At 40.1% G+C, this 15,948-nt stretch overlaps 1 protein-coding gene across 14 annotated transcripts in view; it reads right to left on the reverse strand.

Annotated features, from left to right (window-relative positions):
- The window catches only part of PPFIBP1 (PPFIA binding protein 1), a 170,744-nt gene extending 154,796 nt beyond the window's left edge, over nt 1-15,948 (reverse strand). For 5 of the 14 annotated variants that reach the window (XM_074325892.1, XM_074325885.1, XM_074325889.1 and 2 more), the window contains exon 1: nt 15,709-15,886. The gene's annotated coding sequence lies outside the window, so the exon portion shown is untranslated. Of the gene's footprint in view, nt 1-9,518; nt 9,622-10,854; nt 10,994-15,708 lie in introns of those variants that run through there. The other 9 variants (XM_074325886.1, XM_074325881.1, XM_019737336.2 and 6 more) reach the window with 6 other exon arrangements.

A 15,948-nucleotide genomic window follows, 5' to 3' on the forward strand; every position in this document is an offset into this window, starting at 1 on the left:
AGTTAATAAGTGAACTAGATAAACTATGACAAATAAGAAAAATACTAATATCCAACAGATAAAGTGGGCAAAGTACATAGTTTCTTAAATAGGAAATACAGCCAATAGTCATATAAACATGTTTGATCTCATTAACATCAAAGAAAAAAGAAAAAAATGAAATACTCCTAGAAAATTATCAAATATTATTAAAATGAGAATATCACTCTGCTAATGGCAGCAAAAATTAGTAAAACTTTTGGCAATTGACAGCAATGTGGATGGGAGATATCCACACACATCCACACCCTTTGGTTCTACTTCTGATCATCCATTGCAAAGAATAATCTAAAATACGGAAAAATACTGACTGCATAAAGATACTTATTAAATATTGAAAACAGGCTGTCTGCTCTGAAATGGAATTAAATAAATCATGAAACAGCCATAGATGGAATATTTTACAGTCCTAGAAATAATACTCACAAATATTTTAGTAGTGTGGGGAAAGGCAAATAAAATATGTTAATTTTTTAAAATGAGACACAAAATCATAAACTCAGAATATTTCAAATATGGAAAAAAATTAGGAATGAAAAAATGAAACACACCAACAATATTTGTACCTTTGTGCAGTAGGATTACTGATGACTTTTTTTTAACTATCTGTGTTTTTCTACACTACTCATATATTCTACAAGGTGTACGTAATACATTTATAATTACAAAAAAATTTAAATAATCTCAACTGCAAATCTACAATAAACAACAGATGGAAATCCAACAGCTCTCCAAGCCGCTCCTACAAATACCAAAACACTGTGCAATAGGCAGGTGAGGCACTAAACAAGGGGAAAGGCAGCATTGTTTTAAGTCTCAGGCTAAAAAAACATTCAGTTTCTTGATGTGAAAACAAAAACTATTCATGTCCCACTTACCAAAAGATATTTTGGAAATTCACTAACCAAAACATTCTCCATCAGAGGATTTAAAGCCACACACCAAAATTATCTCCACAGAACAAACTAATTAAACAAGCAGGAAGTTTACCAGGAACACCCTAAAAATTAATAATTGTTTTTACAGCTCTGATAAATTCATGCCAGCTCATGTTAGTACACAGTGTAACATACACAAACAATCTCCAGCGAGTCTGTCACCACTTCTAAACAGGAAAGCATGAAATCCTTAGTATAAGGCTTTTTTTTGGCAAGTACCACAGAGGCTGCTGAAATTGAGTCTTTTGGGGTCAACCCTCTCAAAAGTTGATTTTGCAATCTTTGAGATGGTTTTCTTAGAGCAACTGTAAACTTAGGCCAAACTCATTGCATTAATTACCTTGTTTACATCTTCACAACCCTACAAGGCAGGGCTTCTCAACTTTGGCACTACTGACTTATTGGGCTTGGTGACTCTTTGTTATGGGGGGCTGTCCCATGTACTGTAGGGTGTTTAGCAGCATCCCTGGACTCTACCCACCAATGTCAGTCCTCCCTCCACCCCTAGTTGTGACACAAAAAAATGTTTCCTGACATTGCTAAATGATTCCTCCAGGGCAAAATCACCCAGGCTGAAAACCATGCTACAAAGTACTTAACTGTTATTGGCCCCATTATACAAATGAGGGAAATGAGATATAGCTATAACCCCATCTAATTCCAAAGCCCAAGATCCAAAACTCTATATGGGAGTTGTGCACAGATAGGAAGCATATCTTACCATATAACTGATACACACCCATCTTTTCTGCTGGAGCCTCCTTTGTATCCCCGCAGAACCTCGTCTAGAGCACATATTGATCGAGTAAACCATTTCTCCTACACACAAACATTATTGGGTCCCTGCTGAGTAACAGCCTGGCAACAAAGGCACAGTCATGGCTTTCAACAAGTATATACGTAATCTATTTGAAGAAATAAGACGTAACCAGAGGTAATCCACTTGGAATGTCCATTTTGGAGAAAACTCTCAGTTTCCTCATCTGTAAAATGAAGATAATGTCAGTGCTGCCCTCGTGATTAACTGAGATAATACGATCAAAGTTCCTGCCACAAAAGGCAACTTCAAAACCAACTACATACCAAATGCGTGGCAATAAACAGGCACAGGTATCGGAAGAATCACAGGATCTCAGAATCACTGGACTGGAAGGAACCTTCGAAAACCACCTGAAGTCAGCACCCACTTGGTACCTGAGCATTTAAAAATCCAAAAATTTCATTACCTGCTTAGCAGAGATCATGGATTGAGCTCTGACTGAGGCTCTCAGCAAAAGTTTCCTGAATTACTTTGACGGAACTACTTTGAAGGAAAGAGGAGGGTTTTACAAAGAGAAGAGCGACAGGTAAACTAGAAAGGATGAGTGGACGTAAAGCACTGCAGGGGTGCAGAGGCTGGTCTGAGTACAGACAGGGGAAGACAAATTTGGGGGAAGAGGTCAAGATCCGAAGAGGTGGCAAAGTGACACTGACCAGGTGAGACCTTAGAAGTATTTCTCCTAAAAAAGCAACTAAGGGCTGCTACAAAGCATACAATCAGCTTACATTATGAAGGTGCAGAACTTAATTTCTCAGACTAAAAGATCAGCCTTTGAATTGCTTCACAGCATTTCCTGAGAATAGGCAGATGCTGCTTTAAATTTACATAGGTGAAAGTGACAATTTTGCCAGAACAAAAGAGTCAATCTGCCCTAAAAGCATACCCATATTATCTGCCTGCCCAAGTCCATAGGGACTCACTCCTGATCATTGCAGCACCAGCCCAGCACCAGGAAACAAGAGCCCAGAGTAGCCAGATCTTCTCTGTGTAGAATCTGAATTTCAATAGGTGAAATCTCCCATTAAGTATTGGCTTAAATTTCTTAAAATACATACTGTGTATATGTCAAACCAAACCTGTTTCCATGAAGTCTCCACACCAGGACTATCAGTATGAGAACTCTTCTGAAAGCTGTAGCCCACAGGAAGTCAAAACAAACTTTGCAGCAGGCAAGTTGGCCTCATACCCAAGGTTTATTTGAAAGATTTGCCTGGCCATGAGGTGTAAAATACAGGGGAAAAAACTAACTGCAGGGGTCCAGGTAGAAGACAACTACAGGATCTATATCTGAGATGACAGGGATGTAAACCAAGGCAATAGAGAGCTATTAAAAAATACATTCGATACTGCTTTAAATTCACTTCTTGGTGTGATCAAATGCCCCCCAAAGTAATTAAATATCCAAGTATATTTACAAAACTTGACATGTTCATAAAGTTTTAATTATTCATTATTAAATTTAGCCTCAAAATTCTAAAAAAAATTATTCAAAAGGCAAAATGACAGTGCTGATGGCCCAGAGAGGGTCCCTAGGATACCAGACACACACCTGCCCACTGCAAACGTTGATAATGAAGGTGAGAGTCTTTAAGACCAGAGGGAAACTCAGGCTCAAAAGTGAGCTCTTTGACTTCTGAGCCCAGGGCCACCTTCATGGATTTGTGACCTCTATAGTCACATAATTCCATGCTCAGAAAGGCTCCACAGTGGGTTTAATGTCTGCTATCATCGTCTTGAAATTCTTACCAATTTTAACTTTGAACTTGTGTTTGTGAATTAGATCTGATGGGACAACAGAGAGTGCATGGGAACAGAGGAGATCTTGTTTAATATGTGTGACCACACCATTCCTTGCTGCCCCACTCATACCTTGTGTTTGCAATGCCCCGAAAGCACAGAATTTCTGTGGCTTCATAATGCATGGGAGTTCAGCAAGACTAATGCAAAGTAAGTGTGTTACAAATACAACTGAGTAAGCAGGTGGATGGGTGCTGACAGCTCCAAACCAGGCTTTACATTCAAACCAGAAATTGCTGTGCAGGCAGAAAAAAGGCAATGTCTTTCTAAGAAATACAAACAACCAAGGAATCCTATCACACCCTCTCTTAATGCTGTTACCTCTCTGTATTAGCCACCCACTTATGCTGAAAATGATGGCATAGAAGGAAATGGAAAGATGGAGAAACCCATAGGTCTTTTTCCTCAGTCCTTCCTCACGCCAGCCCTTCCTCCTGTAAACCAAAGACTGAGAATGTGCGCAAACCAAGAAGTAAAATAAAAGTAGTGAGTTAGTTTTGTGCAGTGTTTCTACTGTGTTTGTAAGAACAGCATACATAAACATATGCAAATTACAAAATATGAAGTGCGTGATTTCAGTAATTCTGTATACATGTTAAAAGCTCTTATATTTGCATTTAAAAGTGGCACTGCACAATATAAAGATGAACAGTAAAATTCCTGCTAATAATTTTAATTTTTCTTCACTTAGAATGACGTTAAATAACAAATAAACACCATGATGAGTCAAGAGACTGCAGACGAAAAGGAAAAGCTGTTTATAGTAGTAACTTGAACAGCACATTTTTCCTGCTTTTTGAACAAGGGGCCACATATTTTCATTTTACAGTGGGCTCCACAATTATGTAGCCGGCCCCATGGAGAACCATTTAACTCAAGAATATGATGCACATCTATATATGCTACACACACATGAGTAAGTTCTTACTGATGTCTTTCAAAGCAACCCCCAGAAGACCCACCTATGGTGCTGATTTTTAGACACTGTTAGTCACTGAACTGCTTCAGTTCTTTTCTCCCATCCCCTTAATGTCATTACAACAACAAATCTGCTGAAACATCACAACCCAATGTCTTTCCAACTAAAGATCTCTCTAGAAATAGTTAAACTGAAGACCAAAGCAAACTTTACCAGGAGCAGCATATAACACAGAGGCCTCTGCTAGACAACTCCTTTCCTTCAAGTATTCCAGGTGCCCGGGTGGTTCGGTTTCAAGCAACCTGTGGTTCCAGAACCAGGCTGTTTCTCACCATTCAGAGCGCTCAGGTTTTCCCCGGAAAGTTGTTCTGAAAACCATGAAGTCTGGTTGTCTAAAAATTCCTTCTTTAAATACAGTCAAGTTTTCCTCTGTTTCATTTCATTCTCCTCTTCTGTACCACTACTTTCCACTTCAGTGAATTAATTCCCTGCCTGAAGATACATCCTGTCAAATACGTCAGTTTGTGTTGTTTAGATGAGACACTTTTGTCATTCTTTCAAATTTTTCCTCTACACCAATAACCCCCAGAGCCAGCCTCGCAGGAGCTGAGTTACTTGTCTATGAATTTTGTTTCACTGCCTCCCATTAGACTGAAAAATGCAGACTGCCTGAGGTGAACTTACTCAGCTTATCTCTTCCAATCACAATGTTTTTCTATTTTTCCCAATCCCTGAAGAAAGGCTAACCTGCCACTCTCCACTTGATTTTGAATCTATCGCTGCCCTTCTCCCTCAGACTTTGTACCCATTCCCATCTCTTTCTTTCATATCATCCTATCTACCTATATTACCTGCTTCAAATCCAAGCTATCATAGCACGTCTCTCCTTGTTCAATTCCTTGAAAGGCTGGGCTAACGAGGCCACTTGTCCTTCATCATGTCCTATGCATTTCTCAAAATTTTTGCACTCTGGATTTATCTCTGTTGTGCTACTGAAACTGCTCTCCAAGTTCACAAATGACCTGGTAGCTGGACTGGGACAGCTTCTCAGATCTGTCCTTGTAATAGGTCTGTAGCTCGGGATGGCGCAGACCATCCACTTCTGTTGTGTGTGCTTCTTCCCTTTGCCACCACCAACCGCCACTTCTCTGCACGTTCCTGCTCTATCTCCTGTAATAACTTTTCTTTGGCCTATGTCTAAATGTCAGAGTTCCCTGCAGGCTATGTACAATCAGTCCTCACTTAACATCGTCAACAGGTTTTTGGAAAATGCAACTTTAAGCAATATGACGTATAAGAAAACCCATTTTACCATATGCTAATTGATGTAAACAAGAGTTAAGTTCCTACAGTTTATTTCTAGTCACAAAAACATCACTAAACTAAATAAAGACCCAAAACACTTCTAATATTAAACATTGAAATAAATGTGAATACATACATTTAAGAAAGATAGGTAAAAATTAAGAGGATTTTTCCAACCCAGTTATTCCTGTTCAAGGCCACGAGTGGATGAAGCCTATCTGGGCAGCTCAGGGCATCAGGAAGGAACCAACCCTGAACAGGACGCATGCCCTTCCATTCCAGGGCACACACACACACACACACACATACTCAATAAGACTGGGACAGTATAGACACGCCAATTCACCTCACGTGCACATCTTTGGGATGTGGGAGAAAACCAAAAGACTGGAGAAAACTCACGCAGACATGGGAGAACATACAAACTCCACAGACAGTGGCCCCTGCCGGAAATCAATTATTTTTTCCTCATCAAAGTTATAACGAAATGATATTATTCAAGGACCTACTGTACTTGCGTCTATTTTTATTTTACATCCTCTTCTTTGGCAAGTTCATCTACTCTCACTCTTTATGTAACAGTCTTATGGAGATGGAGATAATCCATCAATCTAGGGTTTTGCCTAAACTCCAAACCTAACTTTCTAAATTCTTTTTTTTTTTTTTTAAGATTTTATTGGGGAAGGGGTACAGGACTTTATAGGGGAACAGTGTGTACTTCCAGGACTTTTCTTTCCAAGTCAAGTTGTTGTCCTTTCAGTCTTAGTTGGGGAGGGCGCAGCTCAGCTCCAGGTCCAGTTGCTGTTGCTAGTTGCAGGGTGCATAGTCCACCATCCCTTGAGGGACTCGAGGAATCGAACTGGCAACCCTGTGGTTGAGAGCCTGTGCTCCAACCAACTGAGCCATCCAGGAGCTCAGCGGCAGCTCAGCTCAAGGTGCCGTGTTCAATCTTAGTTGCAGGGGGCGGAGCCCATCATCTCTTGGGGGACTCGAGGAGTTGAACTGGAAACCTTGTGGTTGAGAGCCCACTGACCCAATGTGGGAATTGAACCGGCAGCCTTCGGAGTTAGGAGCACGGAGCTCCAACTGCCTGGGCCACCGGCCCGGCCTCTAAATTTCTAAATTCTTGCTTTACGTCTTCATGTGGATAAGACCAACTAGCTGCTTAACAGCTTTTAACATGCCAAGCGCAGAACTAAGCCACAGGCAGTAATATGAAGAGGTTGAGAAATTGACCCTGGAAACTATACCTACCCGCATTTAAATCCTGAGTCCAGCACACACAATCTGTGTGACCTGGAAAAGTCAGTTAGCCTCTTTGTGCCTCAGATTCCTTATCTGTAATATAGAAATAATAACAGTACCTTTTCTCGGATCTGATGTAGGGATTAAATCTAAATTAAAATATGTAAGGTGCTTAGAACAGAATGTATTACATACCAAGTGCTACATAAGCATTAGCTATTGTTGTTGTTATTCTCCTAAAAACCTAATGACACAGGTACTATTATTTTACCTATTTGCACACTAAGAAAACAAAAAAAGGTTATTGTGGGTCATGATGGAATCCCAAACTCCACATATTCAAATCTTAATTCATCATATTTCCCATTAAAATTCAACTTTTGCTTGTGTGCCTTTCTTGATTAAAGATGTTCTACCCCGGGGCAGCCAGATGGCTCAGTTGGTTAGAGCGCAAGCTCTCAACAAGGTTGCTGGTTCGATTCCCGCATGGGATGGTGGGCTGCGCCCCCCCTGCAGCTAAAGATTGAAAACAGTGACTGGACTTGGAGCTCAGCTGCACCTTCCACAACTAGACTGAAGACAACTACTTGGAGCTGGTGGGCCCTGGAGAAACACACTGTTCCCCAATATTTCCCAATAAAAAAAAATTAATTAAAAAAAAAAGATGTTCTATCCCTCCCCACTCCCTTCCGACATATACCCCAACTAACATCCAACAGACTATTTCCAGAGTCATCTTTATAAAATAATAGTTCTCACATTCCTCCCCACCTTACACCAAAAAAATCATTTTAAAGCATAATCTTGTCATCCTCTTTAAAAACCCTCTAAGATCTGGCCCTAGTATCTTAACTTTCTCAACAGCATTGATCTTTCCATCGTATCTTTCTCTAAAGCTAATCTCACTATATTCTACGTTCTGCTCCAGACCCAAGTGTGCTCATCTCCCCCCACTGTCTCCTCCAAATCTCCTACTCAGCCTTCAAAGGCCGTTCAATTCCACCTCCTCTAACAGGAACCCAATCCTTTGCTCAAGTAACTAGTCTAGTTCATGGCATGATCTTCCCCCACCTACATCCAAAAGGTCCAACAAGCAGATTTTTTAAACTTTAATACTTTCTATACGTCAAGACAAATGCATGAGTGTTGTAAAACAGACACTAATACGCTGTAACAAAAAACTGAAGCCCCCTTCATCTTCTCTGCCATCCTAATCCCATCCCCCACAAATCACCCCATTTAGCAACTTTTTATGTATTGACAAATATAAACTATGTGTGCTTTTTTTTTCTTAAAATATATATCACAGGCATCTGCATAAGTCAGTGTATTTTTTCAACTTTTTAACAGCTAAATAGTATTTTAAATGTTTTTATTACAATTATATATAAGGAGTCTTCCTCTTTCTGCCCCCAATTCCTGCATATGAATATTCTTAAGGGTAAAGACCACCTTTTGTTTGTCCTTACAGCTCCAAGAGGACCTCATACCAAAGCCAAGAATTGTTTTACAAATGTTCAATGAAACAATAACAATATCTGTCATCAATCCAGTGTTCATTGTGTGCCAGGAAAACAGCTATGAATGCTTCACATATATTAGCATATTTAATCCTCGTAACTACCCAATTATTCCCACTTCACAGAAAACAAAATCACGCAGCTGCAAGGACAAGGGATTCTAATCTACAGCTGTCTCACTCTGGAGCCCACTCCATTCATCCCTATGCTATAGCTAATAAAATTTTCACAAAGACATCCTCTTTGCTTTTTCAACCAAAGTTAGAGAACAGAATTGCTCCATGCATTCTGGTTTAGGCAGGTGAGATTGAGGATAAGAAATGGGCATTAAAATGCATGGCAAGTAGATGGAGGTGAGTGGTTGTAGCTATGAAGCTAATCTACCATTCAGCCATTCAATCAATGTTTACTGAGAACCTACTAGAAGTGGAATTACTAGCTTTCCCCTCTTCAGGTTCCCCACTACACTCTCCTTCTGTAACAGTTGCCACCATTTGTTAAAAATCTATGTGCCAAATGTGCCATTATTATTTCTATTAATAATTTCTAATTGCTTCTAACATTGACAAAAATTCTATGAGACAAATATCAGTACCACCATTTACAGATGGGAAAATTGAGACCCAGAGAAGTTAAATTACTCACCAACATTAGACTGTAATAAATAGCAAAGCCAGGATTCAAGCTGGTCTGTAAGTCTCCAAAGTCCAACCCCTTTTTTTGTCATACAGAATGCTGGCTTTTAATTCTTAAAGAAAGATCAACCATGACTTTTTCAAACTTTAAATTCAGTTAAGATCACATTTAGCTGCAAGTAACAGATCTAACTTCCGTGGTTTAACCAAATTTTCTTTTTCTCACAAAAAGTCAAGAGATGGGCAGAAGAGGTCTGGTACAGCAGTTCCAGAATACCACCAACTTCCCAGCCTGCTTACCCCTTAAGTTTCTTGTCCTTGGTCACAAGATGTCTTCTCCTATTAGAAAATAGCATCCATGTCCCAGGGAGAAACGATAAGTACAAAGAGCAAAAGGCCAAACAAGTGAGTACACAGAGGCCATCCCCTTATAAGAGTTTGTCGGGGAGCCCCACCCAGCTACTTACATCTCATTGGCCAGGGCTATGTCCCTTAGACAACCGCAACTGCAAGGGATTCTGGAAAATCAAGCTTTTCCTTTTTTTTAACTGGCCATGGTGGCGAATTAAACAAAATGGGTTCAACTGTAGGGAAAAAGTGAGTGGAATGGATATTGGTTGGGCATCTAGCTGTGTCTGCTCCACAGGGTGATGTAGAGTGCAAGTCATCCTAGAAAATCAAGGTACCTGAGGAGAGAAAAGCAATAAAAGAACCTTAAATCTGCGTGTAAAAGCCCTCTTGGTTGTGCAAAGTCACACATTAATGGGAGTGGAGGATGGAAGAATGTGAAAGTTTTACAAAAGCATTCAAGCAACTGATCCCGTGGAAAAACACTGAGTCCCAGGTGACTTCACACAAATCATCCTGGCAGACTCACAGGTTCAACTAGAGTGTTTCCTGAGTTGTCACTGTTTCCCTTCCTCCCACTCACTCACTTCACATAGTTAATTTCGATATGAACCTACAAGCTCACTGGACCCTTCTATCATTCATAAGAAAAAGTAGAGCGTGTTCAAATTCCAATTCCACAAAACAAAATTCTCGACTATGTGTTGTTATGAGAAGCAACATCTTTAGAAAAATAGAATGATTGCAGGGACATTATTTATGCAACTGCAGTCACACTATCAAGTTATATTAAGCAAGTAGGCATAGAGTTTTAGCCTTGTTTTCACTTCCAAATAAATTCAATACACTTTCCTCATAAAAACTTCACACAAGTCTGTGGTGGCAAGAAGATATTTGCGTAAAGTATTATAGACGAAGAGTGAGAAAAAGCCAGCAAAAGGACATCTGTGAGCTAGATTCTAGGCACAGAAACACAAGATAACAGAAGTATATTTAGTGACATGGTACAGTATTACATTCACAGCATGGAAAAGTTAATACACTTCCCAATGGGCCTACCTACTTCTTCCCAAGAATTGCCTTGCTGGCTGAAAGAACTTGGTCACGTATTTATGAACGACTTGCCACTGAAAACAGCATCTTTAGCCTCATTCACCGAGTAAAATTAAGTTCTCCCTTTTTAACAAAGGCACACACACATCAGCACACCTGCTGCTTTCATCGTGCATCTGTTTTTATGTCAAACGCTTGATTTCCCTAAACTAGAGGTAAAAATACCTAGCCTTACTCTGGAGTTCATAGGGAGTCCATAAAATCCACGGCCAGGCCCACACGTTCTAGGAATTCATCTTCTTTCTCCACAATCCGTATCTGAGACAGGAGCCTTTGCCAGAATGACTGCTATTCAATGCAATGAGAGTTTGTACAATTCCTTCAAGTCATGGACAATTTTAGGTGTTCCACTGTACAGAAACCACTAAATGATCTATTTTAAACTCATTCCACTTGCCAACAAAAACAAGGATGTGCGTGTGGGCCAGTCAAAATGTGAGTCACACCAAGTTCCAGGGAGACATACACACAAAGTTCAGTCACAAACTGTGACAATGACAACACACCCACCTGAACCACTGACTCCAAATGCACATTTTAAAAACAGAAGCTCTTCAGCGGGTACAGACTGGTACACGTTTTACTCAGATCCACCTCTCCTCCCAAAACTGCTTAAGTAGTGTGCCAACTTAAAACTCCTGGAAGGGCCCATATTTTAAATCTAAAATCCTGCTGTTTGGTGTTCTAGATCCTTCAATGTGGGGGGAAAAAAAAACTGAAGTTAAATAAAAACCCTCCCTACTTGACTTTTTGAAACATTATCAACTAATGCCAAACTGGCATCAATAATGACTATATTTACAATGAAGAGCGTAAAGGAAATAGAACAATCTTTGTATGTTGTAGGGTGGTTTAGTTCAGTTCAGTTTTTTTTTTTATTTTTCATTCGTTAGCTCCATTTAATAAAGCATCACTCTTTGTGGTGGTGACACCTATGACAAAAGCTGTAGGCTTTCTGACTATGGAAAAGATTTTGACATGCACTGCAATGAATTTGAGAAACAAATGACATAATATATTACAGGTGCAAGGAAGTGCACAAGCCCAGAGCAGTTTTTGGATAGAGTCAACTTTCAGACAATTTGATGACTGATTTAATTCTGAAATTATCAACCTTTAATAGAAGGGAAATGCTAGCCAGTGACAAACACTTTGCTCCCTTTATCCCCAAACAACACCCAGCTTCACCAACTTTAACAGCTTTGAATCTCATACTTAAACCCATCTGTTTGATCATGGTTAAATAATGGTGATGATATGATGATAATGTGATGATAATTATAATTATAATAATAGTAATAAATAATAATAATAGGGGTAACTGGTTAGCTCAGTTGGTTAGAGCGTGGTGCTGCTAACACCAAGGTTGCCGGTTTGATCCCCGCATGGGCCACTGTGAGCTGCACCATCCTTAAGAGTCAACTATGCCATTGTAGCATGAAAGCAATGTAACCAACGACCATGGCTGTTTCCCAATAAAACTTTTAAAAAATAAATAATAATAGGGCCGGCCCGGTGGCTCAGGCGGTTAGAGCTCCATGCTCCTGACTCCGAAGGCTGCCGGTTCGATTCCCACATGGGCCAGTGGGCTCTCAACCACAAGGTTGCCAGTTCAATTCCTCGAGTCCCGCAAGGGATGGTGGGCAGCGCCCCCTGCAACTAAGATTGAACACAGCACCTTGAGCTGAGCTGCCACTGAGCTCCCGGATGGCTCAGTTGGTTGGAGCGTGTCCTCTCAACCACAAGGTTGCCGGTTGCTGGTTCAACACCCATAAGGGATGATGGGCTGTGCCCCCTGCAACTAAAAAACGGCAACGGGACCTGGAGCTGAGCTGCGCCCTCCACAACTAAGACTGAAAGGACAACAAGTTGACTTGGAAAGAAGTCCTGGAAGTACACACTGTTCCCCAAAAAAGTCCTGTTCCCCTCCCCTAATAAAATCTTTAAAAAATAAATAAATACATAAATAAATAAATAAATAAATAAATAAATCATGGCTTCCTGAAAAAATTCACAATTGGCCGCTCAACTGTGATTTATTTTTCTCGATTTCAGAACTAAATGACTTTCTAGCGAAATCTCTGGAAATAAAAAAGTTATCATTATACAGTATCTCTTGCCTATGTTTTCACCTTGAAGTAACGTTTCTTTAATAAAGAATTAAGATATAGACCCAAATGTGAATATATATTCATTAATTTTCTCACTCATTCATTGTTTTGAAAAGATAACTCAAATCAGGTCTGAAACATGTAATCTATGAAAAGACAGAATGATGAATGAGGTCTTTTAACAATTTGAAAAATGTGCTATTTGGGATATAGGTACTTTAAAAAATGGGAGATGAAAAACTCAAAACATTAATTTTAATTTAGCAAATTACTAACATAATTTAAATTAACTACAAAAATGCAAATATTTCATGAAAATGAAAGAGGTTTTAAAAAGAAGTCAGCTAGTCAGTAATAGGGAAAAAATGACTTTATTCTGATTTATCTCATGCTGGTACAGTGAGTGACAAAAAGACTACATAAATAGTAAACAAACTCTTCCCTCACTGAACTTGTTTCCAAAAAATGTCTATGATGCCCTTGAAATTAGGCACTCTTGATGTGGAACTACAGTGAGCCCTAATTTCAAGTCAGTATTTGTCCACAAAGGCCAGATTATCCTATTTATTTTTAAGTAGCTACCAGAACTATGACAGTTGCTGGTCAAAGATAATTTAACCAAAACCTAAGTCTATCTTTCTCAATAACAAACATCTTTCAAGTTTGTCCTTTAAAAGCACTGTTTTTTACTATACCACATCTGCCCCATGAACACAAACCAAGAAAGAGAAACATTGGCTAAAACGAAGAATATAAAATTACTATTATTACTCAAAAAAACTGCTAATGAAATTTAAAGCTTTGGCATATTCAAGTCCCTACGCCAGGACAAATTTCTTGGAAAGAAAGCATAAATCTGAATTTGGCACATCAGGATAACATCCTAAAAATACTCCTTGACTCGTTTTTGTAGCTCTATCTCTGGGTATTACAAACTGCAGTTTGAACACTCTAACAGCCAAGGCTCCAATGATTTCACATCAGCCCACAGGAATTCCACATCACCACCTTCTCTTTCCTACTGGAAAACACAGTATGTTTTATATGCTTCCTATAGAACAGAAACAGAAAAGACTTCTCTCCACCATTGTTTCAGAGCCATTAGGAAATTTCTGTTTCTGAAACCAAAATACAAACCAACGTGAAAATGTTCTGGCTTTCCAGTAACACACACCTTCCCTTTGCAAAAAGTCTGCTCTTTTTTTTTTTTTTTTTAATGTATTGGGGTGACAATTGTTAGTAAAATTACATAGATTTCAGGTGTACAATTCTGTATTACATCATCTATAAATCCCATTGTGTGTTCACCACCCAGAGTCAGTTCTCCTTCCATCACCATATATTTGAACCCCCTTACCCTCATCTCCCACCTCCCACCCACCTCAGCAAAAAGTCTGCTCTTAATCCACCAGGTGCTAATCAATTTCTTCAGGAACTGAGAACAATACAGACCCAGGTGGTTTTATAAACAAAATACTTCTTCCCAGCTCTGAAACTGAATTGTCCACTGGCTAGAAAGATAGAGAACCCCATCTGTGAAGTCCTGCATCTCCACACTTCCTGACTTGGGTTTATTAGATGTAGTTGTGGCTTCTTTCCTCATCTCCTGGAAATGCCCTTTCGTTCAGGCACCGGGGATGCAGCTTTTGACTCACAATGAAATCCACGCCCGTTTCCTCCCGACCTAGCAACAGAAGGATCCTCACTGAGAGGAACCGTGGTGAATGAAAGGGGAAACTTGACTCAGGAGTCTCAGCCCATACATTTTTTTTCCTTCTCCAAAAGAAAGACCCTTAAGCACTAATAAGTAAGTGAGGGTTCTGAATCAGTTTGTGGAGTCAAGCTTTTTCCCCAGAAAATCAATCATATCCGGTTAGTGACCTGGGCACACAAAATCTCCAACCAGGGGAAAAAAAAAAAAAAAAAAGTTTGAAATAGAATTCAATACTTCCAGTTCTCAAAATATCTTTTCCTTCCCACAGACAATTGTTTTCCCTAACTTGGACACTAAATCAAATTCTCATTCTACTGCTCCTTGCACTTCATATTGAAAGGTCCCATATGTTGAAAAATGCATGTTCCTATAATTAAGAGTTTGTATGCCACGCCTTCTGCCACATTTCCCTGTTAAAACACCCTTCTCTAAAAATGATCCCTGAAAACACAATTACCAGCCCTCATCCATTTCTCGAGCAGCCACAGAACACAGATCTGAAGATTCTCTGCAGCCTTCCTAACCCCTCCAGATCACAAAGTTGGCAATGAAAGGGATTCTCACTTAAACAGTGAAAAAGAGTTGGAGTTTTAGAAGTGTGCCCCCAAGAGACTAGTTTTCCCACAAGCTCATAATGAATACACCCTAAGTGAGTTTCTCACATCCTGACCGAACTATATAAAAAGATGTTTTATGTTGATATATAAGAATAACAATTATACTCTTTCATTTAAATCAATATGTAATAGGCCACACAGGAACTAAACAGATACAAAACTTTTGTTCTCTCTCAAGAGCATCATTTTTGAATCAATATTTCATAAACTTTGTGACATTTTTAAATAACACCCTCCACCCATCGACCCTCCACCATCCCCAGCTTCCCTTTTCCCCTCCCCCCCACACTTCTCTGATTGGGTTCTCAAGTATTATTGGAAGACTAGGGTATACGGGGGTCTAATGACGCAGACAAGACTTTACATGTCCAATCCTGGAGGTATTTTTCACATATAAGCTAGTTGGGAGCCCCAGGAGTTAAGCCCTACCCCCACCCCGCCCGAGTGTCCATTCCCGTTGGGAAATAGGAATGAGTTGGAAAAGGAAATCGACCAGGGGGATAAGGAGGAGCAGCTGCAATACCCAGCAGCAACCATACAACGGTGTCATTTCCCTCCGGTCTCTGAGAGAAGTCAAACGCCCTTACCTGGGGGGTGGAAGCCGCCGGCACTAGTTCCAAAAGTTCTGGTTCACCTTCCCTTGGAGTTCAAAGCCCCGGCACTCTGTCCCCGCCGCAGGCTAGCAAACCCAAATTCTGTCCCGTCCCACTCCCGCCTTCCCCAACCTCTGGGCCCTACACCATGTCAGGAATCCGGGCAGGCACCGAGCTGGGAGCTGACATCACTCCCAGTTCCAGGTACCTCCCCCTCCCACTGCCTCCTTCTCT

Source organism: Rhinolophus sinicus, linkage group LG02 (assembly GCF_036562045.2).
Source record: "Rhinolophus sinicus isolate RSC01 linkage group LG02, ASM3656204v1, whole genome shotgun sequence".
In the NCBI taxonomy this organism is placed as follows: domain Eukaryota; kingdom Metazoa; phylum Chordata; class Mammalia; order Chiroptera; family Rhinolophidae; genus Rhinolophus; species Rhinolophus sinicus.